Raw genomic sequence first — 10,471 nt, 5'->3', positions numbered from 1 at the left:
CTAGGAAAATATCATAAAATGTTTGTTAAAATCCTAATAGGTTGCCCAGAGTCGTGCCTATTATAACAAGGGAGTGGGCGTTCATCAAGGAAAGAAAAGATCGAAACTGAGATGGCTGACCTTTTTTATAATGAAAGCTAGGTTTTGAAAAGAAGGGTATTTAAAGCTTATGATATATATTGTCAAATTTTGTCTCAAAGCAGAGTAATAATATATAATTGTACATAAAAAAATCCTGGGAATGTTTATTTTATTAGGTGTTGTACATTTAAGAGGCTTTGCTACTTTCATTCACAAGAAAATAATATTTAAGTAATTTTATATGCCTGAACATTTTCTTTTTAAATTTATATTGGCGTGTAGTTGATTTACAATGTTGTGTTAGTTTCAGGTACACAGCAAAGTGAATCAGTTGTGTGTGTGTGTGTTTGTGTATGGGGCTTCCCAGCTGGCAAAGAGTTTAGTGGTGAAGAATCCATCTGCCAATGCAGGAGACACAAGAGGTGCAGGTTCAATCCCTGCATTGGGAAGATCCCCTGGAGGAAGAAATGGTAACCTGCTCCAGTATTTTTGCCTGGAAAATTCCATAGACAGAGGAGCCTGGCAGGCTACAGTCCATGGAGTTGCAAAGAGTCAAACATGACAGAGCAACTGAGCGCGCACACACACACGCACACCCACACCGCCCCCCACATATATATACATACATATTTTTTCAGATTCTTTTCCCACATTGTTATAGAATACTGAGTAACTACTGTACCAAAGGTCCTTATTAATTATCTAATAAGATCCCTTTACTATATAGTAGGTCCTTATTGGTGCTGCTACTGCTAAGTCGCTTCAGTTGTGTCCGACTCTGTGCGACCCCATAGACAGCAGCCCACCAGGCTCTGCCATCCTTGGGATTCTCCAGGCAAGAACACTGGAGGGGGTTGCCATTTTCTTCTCCAATGCATGAAAGTGAAAAGTGAAAGTGAAGTCGCTCAGTCGTGTCCGACTCTTTGCAACCCCATGGACTGCAGCCTACCAGGCTCCTCTGTCCATGCGATTGTCCAGGCAAGAGTACTGGAGTGGGGTGCCATTGCCTTCTCCGAGGTCCTTATTAGTTATCTATTCTTTCTGGCCATGCCACTCGGCTTTTGGGATCTTAGTTCCTGGACTAGGGATTTAACCTGGGTCCCCTGCAGTGAAAGCGTGGAGGCCTGAAAGGGTTAACAGCGTCGTTAGGGAGGCCAGAGGTCCCCAAGCAGAAGACAATAAACTGTAAGGGGCAGAAGACTTTTCTTTCTTTTCTCTTTGAATCCTGTGCTGTCATGACATCTGGTTCCACCTGGCCCCACACTTTCTTATGGAAATATTTTCCTTAAGCTATGTTAATGAAACTACGCATTTGCTTGGAGATCTATTTTTCTTCAAGATTCCCATCGTTTTATGGCGAGAGACAACACCCCTTGTACCAATGCTATCTCAAAATGCAAGTGGTGGGAGAGGGCCCTGGTGCAACTCTCTCAGTCTTGAGATGTTTCTTTTATGATTAGCAGCTTGCTAATAGTAAAATGCCGTGTTAAAAACTAGCAAGGGAGCACTCTTTCTGTCTCCTTCTGATGTCTATGTCAGAAGCTTTTTCTATCTCTTTCTATACTTTAATAAAACTTCGCTACACAAAAAGCTCTGAGTGAGCAAGCCTAGTCTCTGGCCCCGGATCAAATTCCTCTCCTCCAGAGGCCACGAGTCCCCACATCGTTCACGGCTCACAGCCACAGCCTTTCAGTCCTAACCACTGACTACCAGGAAATTCCCAAGTTATCTGATAGTGTGTATATGTTAATTCCCATCTCCTAATTTATCACTTCCCACTACATTTTCCCTTTGATAACCATAAATTTGATTTGGAGATCTGAGTCTGGTTCTGTTGTATAATTAGTTCATTTGTATCATTTTTAATAGGTTTCACATATAAGTGATATCATATGATATTTGTCTTTCTCTGGCTTACTTTACTTAGTATGAAGTCTCTAGGTCCATCCATGATGCTGCGGATGGCATTGTTTCATTCTTTTTTATGGCTGAGTCATATCCCCCTGTATCACCACATCTTTACCCATTCCCCTGCTGATGGCCGTGTAGGTCGCTTCCGTGTCCTGGCTCTTGTAAAGAGTGCGGCATCTGTGTGTCTTCTTTGGAGAAATGTCTGTTTAGATCTTCTCTTCTCTTCTCTTCTGGACAAATGTCTATTTTTTTTTTTTTATTGACTTGCCTTTTTTTTTTTATGATGAGCTGCATGAGTTGTTTGTATATTTTGGAGATTAATCCCTTGTTGGTCACTACATTTCCAAATATTTTCTCCCATCTGTGGGTTGTCTTTTCGTTTTGTTTAAGGCTTCCTCCGCTGTGCAAAAGCTTTTAAGTTTAATTAGGTTCAATTTGTTTACGTTTGTTTTTATTTTCATTATTCAAAAAAGATCTTTCTGTGATTTATGCCAGAGTGTGTTCTGCCTATGTTTTCCTCTAAGAGTTTTATGGTATCTGGTCTTATGAACACTTTCTTGTATGTGGCTTCTTCTGTATAGTATCTGTTGTGTCTTTTTATATTTATTAAGTTTTAATGTTTTAAACTATTTTATAATAAATATTTTCAAATGCAGGTTGTTATCAATTATATTGCGCATTAGAAGCGATAAGTGTTTATAGTACTTGAATCTATACAGTGTGATAAAGTCTTGAAAACTCTGTAGGATTTCATACAAAAAAGATAAAGAGATGAGAGATGTTGGTCCCAAACAGGATAGAGAATGAAAATCAGTCCTAAGAAGCAGAGGTACATGTATGGCTGGATTTAACAGTTGTGGTAGGATGGGAGGGGTAGATGCGAAGACTTGATATACAAGAAATAAACAAAGATATATTTTAAGAAATATGAGTTGAAATAAAAGGTGGAATAATATTAAATAAGTGATTCTATTGTGCAACCAGGTTTGAAAACCACTGATCTAATTCATTTGTGCAGTTTCTTCCAACTAGAACCCTCTTTGAATTTAAATTCCAGCAATGTATTTATTGTATCACATCCACTTCCTATCTGTCCACACTCACTTTGGAGGGACAGTGGAGGAAAAGAGTTTCATCAGAATTTTTGGAATTTAGTGATTTCAAAGTGAAGCCATTTGATCTCAATGACTTCATAGAAAAATGTTTGACTTGATAAAAGATCAGGTGAATTTATGAATATTTTTTAAACAAAGTTTTTTGAGGAATTTTTCCTATTAACAGAAAACATTATCTTGGACAAAATTTCTTAAACTTTTACTATACTTGAACTTTACTTGCCTTAATTTTTTTTTGTATGAGGGGTTTTTTGAGAATAAGTTAATGGACAGAAATAAACCCAAATTCTCTTACACGGATTAATCTGGATAGGCTTGGGGACAAATGAAAGCAACTTAAAATGACACAGAGAGAGAAATTTCAGACATTCAGGGGATTTTTCTGTGAAACTCTGACTAGGAACTAACTCTTCAAGAGCTGTACAACAACTTTCCCTGCAAAAATAACCTTCCTTTTTGGGTGGCCTATTTTATTTTTAGAGGACATTTTAGGCAAAGGTCAAGGGAGAATTTCCAAATGAATTATAATAGTTTGCCTTATGTTTTGTTTTGATTAAATTTGTTTCGCTCTCTTTTAAAGACCATATTAAATTATAATCAGATATAATTCACAAGGTTTCCCCTTTTACAGGTGAATTTTCTCTCTCCTGGATCCCTAGAAGGTCTTCTTCCCTAATCCAACTTTCCTCTTTTCTTACCTCCCCAAGTTTGGAGAGACTGACAAAAAAAAGAAAAGGTTCACCATTCATGTTGATTTATGAAAGAAATCAAACCAATATTGTAAAGCAATTATCCTTCAATTAAAAGTAAAAAAAAAAAAAAAAAGATTCACCAGATTGAAATGTTGGTGATATGACTTGGTCCATCTTCTCTTCCTTGAGGTTACAGGCCTCCCAACACACTGATGGCATCCGGTCTCAATTTTCCTTTCTCATTTTGGGGGCACTGGAAGAAGAATGTTCTCTATTTCCTAACAATCAAGCAGGAAGCTTGTAACAATTCTCTTGACCTTGCAAAAGGCCAAGACTGAAGAATGGCGTTATGCTTTCATTCTCTCTCTCTCTTATTACTTATGTAAATTGTCTCTTGGGAATAGAATGTCTTAGGCCTGCTCTTCCATTCTCTCTCAATAATAGTGTACCATTCTGGGTTTCCAGATGAAGAAAATATTAGCAAAAGACAAATGGCTGTGAAGGTCCTTTGGCCAGATTATCGAATAGTCCAGTCATATGCGGTCCTTGTGGGCTCTGACATTTTAGAGTTTGCATTATACCTTTAATAACACTTAAAAATACCTTTTAAAAACTCTACCTGAGCACCATAGAATAGGCCTAGTGTTGTGTTTGCTCCTTGGATGAGTTCCTAAGAGGTATGTGCATTATGGGAATTTCATGTCCTCCACATGCGCTTGAGGCCCATAACATTCAGAGCCATCTCTAAAAAGCTGGAGGGATACAGAGTGACCTTGCTGAGTGTAAGACTCCACCCCCAGCTGCTGGTGCCCTCTGCCTAGATCTTCATTGCGTAGTTCACAGACTTGGACTTGCGATTTTATTTCTGTTTGTCCAGAACCCCCAACTCCTTCACTTGTCCCTCTTTCTAGGCCCTCCTCTGTTTATCTAAGCACCCCATCCTTGCTGCTGCCTTCCCCAGACTTCAGTCAAAAACTTAGTTGGATGGCAATGTGCATTTTCAGGGGTGGAAGAGTTGGAGGGAAAGCTACCACTGCCTTTGAGCACATTCCCCCAAAGTGACACACTTTCAACAACTTCTCAAATTAAATATGAGCATGACCATTTTTAATACTGAGAAGTAAAACCCTGGTGGCTCAGAATGGTAAAGAATCAGCCTGCAAGGCAGACAACACAGGTTCGATCCCTGGGTCAGGAAGACCCCTGGAGAAGGAAATTGCAAAATATTCCAGTATAAGAGCCTGGAAAATTCCATGGACTGAGGAGCCTGGCAGGCTACTGTCAAAGAGGTCGCAAAGAGTTGGACACAACTGAGCAGCTAACACTTTCATAAAGCCTTTTGAGGAGTGAATATGAGAATAAAACATGATGATCAGACCATGAGAGAAGGTGGTTTAAAGTTCAGCCCTCCCATCCATTTTGCACCCTACCATCATTCCACAAACCCCCAGGCCCTATGCTGTAGCACAGGTGCCTGCTCTAAGCATTCTCCCTGCCCAGCCTTTAGCACAGGTGCCTGCTGTAAGCATTCTCCCTGCCCAGCCTTTAGCACAGGTGCCTGCTCTAAGCATTCTCCCTGCCCAGCCTTATGGCAGCTTTCCTGCCTATCCTTGACTTACGCCATCTTTCCTGAACTCAGATTTTCCATCCAGTTGACTTGCAGTGTGTGCCATTTCTCCACTGGTATCTCCGGAGTCCCCTGTTGTTCCCCTCATCCCCCTGAGTTGGACAAGACAGTCATTCTGGAATCTCACGTAGTCCTGCAAGAGCAGAACTTAAAAGAAAGGGCAAAGGGAGGGCTGCCAAAACAAGTCCACTTGGGCCTGATCCCTTATTCACAAAGGGGCTCAACTGTATATTTTTAGCCTGTCCTCTACTGAGATATTTCATACAGGGATACTAACAGGATTAAGAGACAAAAACATTTGTTACAGAACTTCATGTTTTTGTTCCTTCATTGGAACAGACTCCATAATGCAATATGAATTGATTTTTTTTTCATGATTTTTAGTTGTGATGACTAGCATACTTACATTTATGATAATTTGTGTTAAAAGCACTATTATTAATTATCAACTTGTATGTTTCTTGCATTTCATCATTTTTTAAAAATGTGCTGGAGTCCCAGAAAAATAGAAGTGGCCCATAACTCTGCTGGCCTCTGAGAGGCTCTAAAATCTTATAATGACATGTGATGGATGCTTAGTTTAGTAGTCTACTGTTGCTCAGAGTTTTGAAGTTATCATGAGCTGGTGTAACTCGAGAAGACTTTCTGGGGCGATGGACTTCATTCTTTCCTTCTTCCACCATTATTATGCCTTATCAGAGCTTTTCACCTCTTCGGCATCTCACCCAGAAAGAATGTAAATATGCCAGAACAATGACGTCTTACCTAAGCCTCAAGGGGCTTACAAGTCCTGCTTCATTTGTTGTTACGTCTATGCTCCGCCAGATGGAGTTGTCTGCAGGGGTGTAGGGAGCAGTCTCCGAGGATAACCTTTCTCCCACCTCTCTCTTTCCCTCCTACTGCCCCCTCCCACCGCCACCATGGGAATCAGGTCCTTCTAAAGAATTCAGGGAATTCCCAAAGTGAACTTGGCTTTTGGACTTTCTCTTCTATTTTCCTTCCTCTTACTTAACCAGAAAGATTACCTAATTCATTTCAACAGACACTTTTAGAAAAGAAAATGTCAAAGGTATTTGATCTGCATGTTTGCATTATATGAGAAAGAACTTATAAATACATTTTTAATATTGGGCTTAATTTTAAGAGAGTAAAAGGAGAACACATTACCAAAAGTAATATAGCAAATATCTCTTTCAGTCATTCTGAATTAAACATTGTCAATATTTTGTCTTGACACTCAGTCTTTTGTTTATTGGTTAGCTAAGAAATGATACACCATAAATGTAGGTCAATCTCCCTTAAACCATATCCCCATGATTGTTCCCTGCCATCCCCCATACCTCTCTCTTCTGGTGTGGTTGAAGTGCTGTCTACTGTCTTCCAGCGTGTTCTCAAATAGTTTTACATATCTCCACAGGTAGAAGTGGGCTTTCCTGGTGGCTCAGATGGTAAAGATGCTGCCTGCAATGTGGGAGACCCAGGTTTGATCCCTGGGTCAGGAAGATCCCCTGGAGAAGGGATGGCTACCCACTCTCGTATTCTTGCTTGGAAATTTCCGTGGAAGAGGAGCTTGGTAGGCTGCAGTCCATGGTGTTGCCAAGAGTCAGACTGAGTGACTGAATGACTAACACTTTGCATATAGAAGTATATACATACATCTATGCTTTTAAATGCTATGTGTATGTAAAAGATAAGTATAAAAATACATGTAAGGTTATTTTCTCTGTGTGTGTGTATTATATATATATATATATGTATATCAATATCAGTTCAGTTCAGTCACTCAGTCGTGTCCAACTTTTTGCAACCCCATGGACTGCAGCACGTCAGGCCTCCCTGTCCATCACCAACCCCTGGAGTTTACCCAAACTCATGTCCATTGAGTCTGTGATACCATCCAACCATCTCATCCTCTGTCTATATATATATATACAGATATATATAGTGTATATGTTTAATATACACAAATACCATCATACTATATGTATCAATCTACATCTTGCTTTTCTTTTTCAACATCACTTTTGATATCTATATTGTATTTATAGATTTATAGATCTTTTAGCTATCACTGAATATTAGATTGCATGGCTATAATATTTTTCATTCATCCATTCTCTTATTGATGAACATTAAAGTTTTTACACTTATCTACTAAAATGACCACTGCTTCCATGAATATCTTTGATGTTTCTCTTTTGTGTATATACATGTTTTTCTAGAGTGTATACTGAGACATAGAATTAGTGGAATTACAGGTTATGTATATTTTCGATTTTATTGTTGTTCAGTTGCTCAGTCATGTCTGACTCTTTGTGACCCCGTGGACTGCAGCACAACAGGCTTCCCTGTCCTTCACCATCTCCTGGAGCTTGCTCAAATTCATGTCCATTGAGTCAGTGATGCCATCCAACCATCTCGTCCTCTGTTATCCCCTTCTCCTCCTGCCTTTAATCTTTCCCAGCATCAGGGTCTTCTCTAATGAGTCAGCTCTTTGCATCAAGTGGCCCAGGTACTGGAGCTTCAGCTTCAGCATAAGCCCTTCCAATGAATATTCAGGACTGATTTCCTTTAGGATTGACTGGTTTGATCTCCTTGCAGTCCAAAGGACTCTCAAGAGTCTTCTCCAACACCACAGTTCAAAAGCATCAATTCTTCAGCACTCATCCTTCTTTATGGTCTAACTCTCACATCCATACATGACTACTGGAGAAACCATAGCTTTGACTACACAGACCTTTGTCAGTAAAGTAATATCTCTGCTTTTTAATATGCTGTCTAGGCTTGTCATAGCTTTTCTTCCAACGAGCAAGTGTCTTTTAATTTCATGGTTGCAGTCACCATCTGCAGTGATTTTGGAGCCCAAGAAAATAAAGTCTGTCACTGTCTCCATTGTTTCCTCATCTATTTGCCATAAAGTGATGAGACCGGATGCCATGATCTTAGTTTTTTGAATGGTGAGTTTTAAGCCAGTTTTTTCACTCTCCTCTTTCACCTTCATAAAGAGGCTCTTTAGTTCCTCTGCTTTCTGCCAGAAGTGTGGTATCATCTGCATATCTGAGGTTATTGATATTTTTCCTTGAAATCTTTCCAGCTTGTGCTTCATCCAGCCCAGCATTTCTCATGATGTACTCTGCATATAAGTAAAATAAGCAGGGTGACAATATACAGCCTTGACGGACTCCTTTTCCAATTTTGGACTACTCCATTGTTCCATGTCCTGTTCTAACTGTTGGCTTCTTGACCTGCATACAAGTTTCACAGGAGGCAGGTAAGGTAGTCTGGTATTTCTGTCTCTTTACGAATTTTATTAGATGCTACCATATATTACCAGTTTATATTCCCAAAAGCACAGTGTGTTTTTCTCCAAATCCTGATCAATAATAATATTTTCAGACTTTGAAATTTTGCTACTTGGATGGGTTGAAGTAATATCTCAGGGAGTTTCCTGGCGTTCCAGCAGTTAAGGCTCTGTACTTCCACTGCAGGTGGAAAAAAAGGTGAAAGTCGCACAGTCGTGTCCGACTCTTTGCAGTTCCATGGACTGCAGCCTGTCCAGCTTCTCTGTCCATGGAATTCTCCAGGCAAGAGTACTGGGGTGGATTGCCATTTCCTTCTCCAGGGGATCTTCCTGACCCAGGGATCAAATCTGGGTCTTCCACATTGCAGGCAGAGTCTTTGCCATCTGAGGCACTAGGAAAGCCCAACTTCCACTGCAGGGGGCAGGGGTTTAATCCCTGGTCAGTGAACTAAGATAGAGCATGAGCGATGTACAGCAGAAAAGTAAAATAATACACAGATTTCCTTAAAGAACAATTTTAAAGGAGTATCTCAGTTTCATTTTCATTTGTGATCTTCCAATATTAATGAGGTAGAGTATTATTTCATGAATGTATTAGACATGTAGATAGCTTTATTTGTGAATTGCCTATTTATATCCTTTGTCTTTTTCTTTTAAATTGTAGGAGTTCTATATATAATATGAATATTAATCCTTTTCTAGTTATTATTACTGAAGACTTTTCCCAATCAATTGCTTTTCTTTTGACTCTGCTCAGTGTTTTTAACTATGTAGACATTTTAATTTTAATGTAGTCAAATTTACCACATTTTTTTTTTCTTTTTGGTTGCTCCTTTTGCCTTTTTAAAAGAAATATAACTATATTTCCTATTCAAAAATTGCCCTAAGTATTCATGTACTTTGACTTGTATGAATACTGGATTCAGGTTTGTCAAATTTGCTGAAGAAGTCATTTTGTAATTTTTATTGGAACTTACTAAATATATAGCTTAACCTGAGATATTTTTATGAAAGTATTTCCTTTCATTCTTGAAAATAATCTTTATTCATTCAAATTTTCTTATTATGCCCTCCAAAAAATGTTTAGAATTCCTCTATGAAAATCTAACATTGGAAAAAATCTATTTCTTGACATTTTATAATATTTGGGGATGACTTGGTATACAAAAAATTGGTAAAAGAAATACTATTGAGTTCTTTTATGCACAGCTTTTATCTTACTGAAGAATCCTACTGAATTATCTTATTCATTCAAGTAGTTTTTCCATTCCTTGCCTTGGTTTTGTTAAGTTTATCATATCATCTGCAAGTGGACAGATTGGTCTCTTCCTTTCAGAAGTGGACAACGGGGTTAACTTCTTAAATTTCCAAACCACAGCAGATGGAGTGATGCGCATGCAGTCTTTCTGACACATTCTCTAGTTCCTACACTGCATATTTCTTTTCTCATTCTATTGAGTAGAACTTGTAGAGCAACGTGGAATTTTTGTGGTCTCTAGATAGACCTCATCAGAAATATTTTCAAAGTTATATCATTAAATATATTTGCTGAAGGATCTTTAAAAATATCTCTCATTAGGTTAAGGAATTTCCTTATTTTACTAATTTACTAAGCATTTTTCTTTTCATAGAATGCTCTTTCTACAGCCATTGAATTTGCCATTAAAACATGTATGGATGTGATAAACAACATTGACAGTACCTAGATTTTTGCTACTGATAATGCCTTTCTTTCTGGAATATT

This window comes from Capra hircus, chromosome 2 (genome assembly GCF_001704415.2).
Source record: "Capra hircus breed San Clemente chromosome 2, ASM170441v1, whole genome shotgun sequence".
In the NCBI taxonomy this organism is placed as follows: domain Eukaryota; kingdom Metazoa; phylum Chordata; class Mammalia; order Artiodactyla; family Bovidae; genus Capra; species Capra hircus.
This window is presented reverse-complemented; position numbering follows the sequence as displayed.